This window comes from Ranitomeya imitator, chromosome 5 (genome assembly GCF_032444005.1).
Source record: "Ranitomeya imitator isolate aRanImi1 chromosome 5, aRanImi1.pri, whole genome shotgun sequence".
In the NCBI taxonomy this organism is placed as follows: Eukaryota; Metazoa; Chordata; class Amphibia; order Anura; family Dendrobatidae; genus Ranitomeya; species Ranitomeya imitator.
The window spans coordinates 645767188-645774374 of NC_091286.1; the positions used below are offsets into that span (position 1 = coordinate 645767188).

Genomic DNA, 7187 nt, shown 5'->3' on the forward strand with positions numbered 1-7187 from the left:
ATGAAAGAAGCGGGGAGGCATAAGAAGAGGAGGGTGCACAGACCTGACGAGGAGAGGAGTCTGAACAGGCGGCACTGCAAACAGCGAAGTCCGAGCTCCGACGGCAGCGGTGGGGACTCCCCGGCAGCCAGGAGAAGGAGCAGGTCTCCAGGGAAACGGGAAAGGTCACATATAAAACAAAGCAGATCTCCAAGGAGTAGGAGGCAAAGAAGTGAAAGTCCTCCACATTTTCCTGTGAAAATAAAACAGGAAAGAGACGAGAACCCGCACAGAATTCATGATGACCGGCAGCCCACACACAGGAACCGACATAGAGACCAAACTAATAGAAGCCGGAACAACATGTCCAGACACCGAGAAAGGGAGCGGGAGGAAAACCATTTCCGGGAGCAAAGAGCAGAAAGAGAATTCCATAATGACAGGAGGAGAGAAAGAAGAAAAAGAGAAGAGCAAGAAGGAGGAGAGCAAGGGATGGAGTCTGATAGTACTACTAATAAGAAAGAAGCACCAAACTTTGAACTTTCTGGAGCATTACTTGAAGACACAAATACCTTCCGAGGTGTGGTAATAAAGTACAGTGAGCCACCTGAAGCTCGCGTACCGAAGAAGCGTTGGCGATTATATCCTTTCAAGAATGATGAGTCTCTCCCAGTCATGTACATCCACAGACAGAGTGCGTACCTGCTGGGCAGGCAAAGGCGGATTGCTGATATTCCTATAGATCATCCTTCCTGCTCCAAACAACATGCAGTCTTGCAGTACAGAATGGTGGCATTTACCAGGACAGATGGAACAACAGGTCGACGGGTCAGACCATACATTATTGATCTGGGGTCTGGAAATGGCACATACCTGAACAACCAAAGAATTGAGCCACAGCGGTACTATGAACTAAAAGAAAAAGATGTACTGAAATTTGGCTTCAGCAGCAGGGAATATGTAGTATTACACGAATCGTCAGATACTTCAGAAGTGGACAAGAAGCAGGATGATGATGACGACGAGGTGGATGATGAGGTCGATGAGGGGACAGAAGGCTAACAAGCATGCCCATTGGACCAGTCATATCTGATGTGAAATCTGTTTTCCTGGGAGCATCTGTAAATCCCTGCCTCATTATGTCAGTCAGATCATCCGGGACTAGTGGCATCGGTGTGCATTGTTTCCAATCCTCAGGTGTAATTAAACAGCGTTCCTGTGAACTGTGACCTCTGAGACATTGTCTTTGTAATACTGCTGTTTATATTCTGTAAATTTGTAACTCTGTATATGTTTCATTTATCTAATTTACATATACAGTACAGAGCAAAAGTATAACACCTTCTCATTTAAAGAAATTTCTGTATTTTCATGACTATGATAATTGTAAATTCACACTGAAGGCATCAAAACTATAAATTAACAAATGTTGAATTTTATACTTAATAAAAATTGTGAAACAACTGAAATTATGTCTGTAGCCCTAACCCTAACTGTAGCCCTAACCCTAGCCCCAACTCCAACCCTAGTTCCATCCCTAACCCTAGCCCTAACCCTAGCCCCAACCCCAACCCTAGTTCCACCCCTAACCCTAGCCCTAACCCTAACGGAAAAATGGAAATAAATAAATTTTTTTATGTTTCCCTAACTAAAGGGGTGATGAAGGGAAGTTAGATTTACTTTTATAGTGGATTTTTTAGCAGATTTTTATGATTGACAGCTGTCACACTCTAAAAGACGCTTTTTAGTGCAAAAAATATTTTTTTCGTTACCACATTTTGAGACCTATAATTTTTCCATGTTTTGGTCCACAGAGGCATGTGAGGTCTTGTTTTTTGTGGGACAAGTTGATGTTTTTATTGGTACCATTTTCGGGTATGTGACATTTTTTTATCGCTTTTTATTTCGATTTTTGTGAGGCAGAATGACCAAAAACCAGCTATTCATGAATTTCTTTTTGGGGGGCGTTTATACCGTTCCGCGCTTGGTAAAATTGATAACGCAGTTTTTTTCTTCGGGTCAGTAAGATTACAGCGATACCTCATTTACATTTTTTTTATGTTTTGGCGCTTTTATACGATAAAAACTATTTTATTGAAAAAATTATTTTTGCATCGCTATATTCTGAGGACTATAACTTTCATGTTTTTGCTGATGATGCTGTATGGTGGCTCGTTTTTTGCGGGACAAGATGACGTTTTCAGTGGTACCATGGATATTTATACCCATCTTTTTGATTGTGTGTTATTCCACTTTTTGTTTTGTTCGATGCCAAAAAACAACGCTTTATTATCATACCGCCGTTTTTTTACGGTGTTCACTGAAGGGGTTAACTAGTGGGACAGTTTTATAGGTCGGGTCGTTACGGACGCAGCGATACTACATGTGTACTTTTATTGTTTTTTTTATTTAGATAAAGAAATGTATTTATGGGAATAATATATATATATTTTTTTTTTTCTTTATTTAGGAATTTTTTATTTATTTATTTATTTTTTTACACATTTAAAAAATTTTTTTTTACTTTGTCCCAGGGGGGACATCACTGTATATTGACTGATCACTGATCTGACATTTTGCACAGCACTGTGTCAGATCAGTAATCTGACATGCAGGGCTCCTGGCTTACCAGCGCCTGCTGTGAGCAGGCACTTGATAAGCCACCTTCCTGCAGGACCCGGAAGTAGCCCCGTGGCCATTATGGATCTGAGGCCTGCAGGGAGGAGACGCTCGGTACAAGGTGAGCACATTGCCTTGTACAGATCGTCTCAGGGAGGCCCGCAGGGAGCCCCCTCCCTGCGCGATGCTTCCCTATACCATTGGAACACCACGATCATGTTTGATCGCAGTGTGCTGGGGGTTAGTGTGCTGGGAGCGGTCCGTGACCGCTCCTGGCACATATTGCTGGATATCAGCTGCGATAGTCAGCTGACACCTGGCCGCTATCGGCCGCTCTCCCCTCGTGAGCATATGACGTACTATCCTGACACTGCGAATTAAGTCCCAGGTCACCGTGACGGGATAGTCATATGGGATTAAGGGGTTAAAGCATCCCAAGTATTTGATAAATGAATTTTGTGACAATGTGACAATGATTAAGACATCAAGTCAAAACGCGTCGGAGTAACACTGCCACTCCATGAACTTTTTATGCGTGATGCTGTGTAATACTTTGAGTGGTTTACCATTATCTACATTTTAAATATGGAGAAATAATTAAGAATTTTTACTTGAATTTCCTGCTGGATTTCTCGTATTTTTTTGTGACAATGTTGATCGTGGCAGTGGAAGCAATCATGGTCATATGAGAAGTTGTATTACACTTAATATGACTATCTTAGATAGTTATCTCCATGCGACACTTCGCAATTATATATTGTTTGAGTATAACAGCTCAGGTTTTTAACAATTTTATTTAACGTCATTATCAAGTTGTAGGGATGTTCCAGAGTAGGGTTGAGCGACTTTTAGTTTTTTAGGGTCGAGTCGGGTTTTGCGAAACCCGACTATCTCAAAAGTCGAGTCGAGTGAAATCGGCCGATTATCGCGAAAAGTCAGGGATCAACCGAAACACGAAACCCAATGCAAGTCAATGGGGAAGCATAGTCGGCAGTGAGTGAAGGCCAGGAAAACACCTACAGTGCCCATTTTAATGGCAAAAACATCCATTCTTGGTACTGAAGCTTGCCAATCTTAACTTAACTTATGATAATAGTTAGACATTATACCCACCATATCCCACAATAAATGACAGTCCCATAATACAATATGTTAACAGTAAACATATATCCTACCCTAGGTGCACCTAATCAAATGTGCTCTCCTGCAAAATGTGCCTATACAGGCCGCAAAGGACTTGACCACAATATGTCGGTATCCACTGCTAATAACCAGAAAATGCAACATCAATGCCATACATGGTCCTAAGATAAAAATGTGGTGGCATGCTATATAACAGCCGTGGATACAACCTGTCCTGCGTAAATTCTGGTATATGGAGATGCAGCGATGTCAAAAGGCACAGGGCACCACAGGGGTTAAATCCACATAGAGCCAGGGAACAAAAGAGCCCCAAAATGGCCCTGAGGTAGGAGGAGGATATGGTGGGAACGCACCCCACGCGTATCGCTGCCGCAGCAGCTTCGTCAGGGGAAGTGAAGCTAAAGGTGCAGCAGTGTGTGCTTAAAGGGACTCTGTCACCTGAATTTGGCGGGACTGGTTTTGGGTCATATGGGCAGAGTTTTCGGGTGTTTGATTCACCCTTTCCTTACCCGCTGGCTGCATGCTGGCTGCAATATTGGATTGAAGTTCATTCTCTGTCCTCCATAGTATATGCCTGTGCAAGGCAAGATTGCACCTTGTGCAGGCATGTACTACGGAGGACAGAGAATGAACTTCAATCCAATATTGCAGCCAGCATGCAGCCAGCGGGTAAGGAAAGGGTGAATCAAACACCCGAAAACTCCGCCCATATGACCCAAAACCAGTCCCGCCAAATTCAGGTGACAGAGTCCCTTTAAATAAGAAATCCAATAAGGTAAATTGCATACCGGTGTGGGAGAGAGAGAGAGGTAAAAGCCGGAAGACGCCGGCCATGCCATGACAACAGGAAAACAATCAATACGCAAAGAGAAAAGAATACGCTGATAGGGAGATCACCAAACAATTACAAAATATGGCTTTTATTAGAAAAGTGCACACAGAAAAACAGTACAATAAAACCACTTAAAAAACACATACATGAAAACAATGCCCTGTAGATAGTAAGAAATCCCCCTCCTCCCCCCATCCAAACTGAACACTCCCGCTGATCTGGCAAAAGTTATAACCCAGGAAGGTATACATGCAGGTGCTGAGCGCATAAACACTAAACAAAAGCTCCTATCCCCAATATGCAGTAATCTAACATGAAGCGGTCAAACACATACCACCTTTGGTATACTTTTTCTGCCCCTGACGAAGCTACCTGTGTGTAGCGATACGCGTTGGGCTTCGGCCCCCCTCCTCTCTCCTGACTGACACCCTGGCTTCAGCTCCGTCACACCTCCTGGCTGCCTGCGGCTCTGCAGCACCTGTGTAACGTATATACCCTCTGTATCTCTTATTTTGTCTCCCACTTGCTCTGATTAAAGGTACTGTCACACTAAGCGACGCTGCAGCGATACCGACAACGATCCGGATCGCTGCAGCGTCGCTGTTTGGTCGCTGGAGAGCTGTCACACAGACCGCTCTCCAGCGACCAACGATCCCGAGGTCCCCGGTAACCAGGGTAAACATCGGGTAACTAAGCGCAGGGCCGCGCTTAGTAACCCGATGTTTACCCTGGTTACCAGTGAAGACATCGCTGAATCGGTGTCACACACGCCGATTCAGCGATGTCTACGGGGAGTCCAGCGACGAAATAAAGTTCTGGACTTTCTTCCCCGACCAGCGATCTCCCAGCAGGGGCCTGATCGCTGCTGCCTGTCACACTGGACGATATCGCTAGCGAGGACGCTGCAACGTCACGGATCGCTAGCGATATCGTCTAGTGTGACGGTACCTTTAGACATTGGTCGTGCTCACTGTTCATTATTTCTGTGTGCAGGTAGCAGACATTACACTATCAATGTTAGATAGGGTTATTTACATTTCACTAGTCCGTCTGACTCTCAGGTGGTATGTGTTTGACCGCTTCATGTTAGATTACTGCATATTGGGGATAGGAGCTTTTGTTTAGTGTTTATGCGCTCAGCACCTGCATGTATACCTTCCTGGGTTATAACTTTTGCCAGATCAGCGGGAGTGTTCAGTTTGGATGGGGGGAGGAGGGGGATTTCTTACTATCTACAGGGCATTGTTTTCATGTATGTGTTTTTTAAGTGGTTTTATTGTACTGTTTTTCTGTGTGCACTTTTCTAATAAAAGCCATATTTTGTAATTGTTTGGTGATCTCCCTATCAGCGTATTCTTTTCTCTTTGCGTATTGGTTTACTGTTTTTGTACGCTGTGGGATCGATCCCATTGTCTATATTTATATATTTCTATGGTGCCCTCCATACTATTCATATATAAACAGGAAAACAATCACAATGAACAGCGATCCTTGAGCGTCCAGAAGGTCACATGCGCACGCGCAAACCGCGGTGTCCGATAGGACCGCGTTGCGCACGCGCAGTGCCAGCCGGCTAGATGGACGCGTAATAGGACACAGGGCAAGGGGAGTGGAATAAAGCCCGAAGGCCGGACTGAACTAAAGAGGCCGACTAGATGGACACATCATAGGACACAGAGCAGAGGAGGTGGGATAAAGACCAAAAGCCGGAGAAAGCTCCAAAAAGGGGGGGAGGAGAGGGGAAAACAACAGGTAAGAAGAGGGCAGAGAGAACATGGTGCAGCAAAACACGGAGACACAAGATATCAACCCGCAGAATGCCGGGAGATATCACAATTATAAACGTATGCTAGAGATTAAAGGCAAGACCGCCAAAGGAGCCAAAAGGACACAAAAGGACACAAAAGGACACAAAAGGACACAAAAGGACAGGGCATGTGGAGCCACCCAGAGAACCTAAAAGGGAGGAAGGAATTATTGTTATTTTTGGCAAGTGCACAGGTATAAGTGCACATAAACACCTATACAGCAACCATATACGGTGTATAACAACATCAGGCAAAAAAAAAAAAAAAACACACAAAGAAAAAACAAAACAAAAAAAACAAAAAACAAAACAAAACACATATATAAGTATAAGTGTAAACAGACAAATGCCCCTCGAGTCCGTGAGTATATATACGGGTATTCTCTCAGTGCCGCTATGTAGATGTTTTTGGTCCCGAACTCATAGTCCTATAGTCGATGAAACCGACACCATCCAGGTCCATACGAAAAAAAAGGGCACTCTTCATCACAAAGCTCCTATCCGATTTGCCAATATCAAATGCGCATCCAATAATAATAATAATAATTTTTATTTATATAGCGCCAACATATTCCGCAGCGCTTTACAAATTATAGAGGGGACTTGTACAGACAATAGACATTACAGCATAACAGAAATACAGTTCAAAACAGATACCAGGAGGAATCCAAGCCCACGATCCATAATAGGAGTTTGCCATAGAATCCACATTATAGCTGTAAGAGCAAAATCTCTTCCGCATAAGATGTCCTTCCATTTGCCATAATGGCATACCGCACATCCACCCTCTTTTGGCGGTCTTGCCTT

At 43.8% G+C, this 7187-nt stretch overlaps 1 pseudogene; it reads left to right on the forward strand.

The window, feature by feature from the left end:
• On the forward strand, nucleotides 1-1041 carry LOC138637894 (smad nuclear-interacting protein 1 pseudogene; annotated as a pseudogene).
• Nucleotides 1042-7187: the final 6146 nt, after the last annotated feature.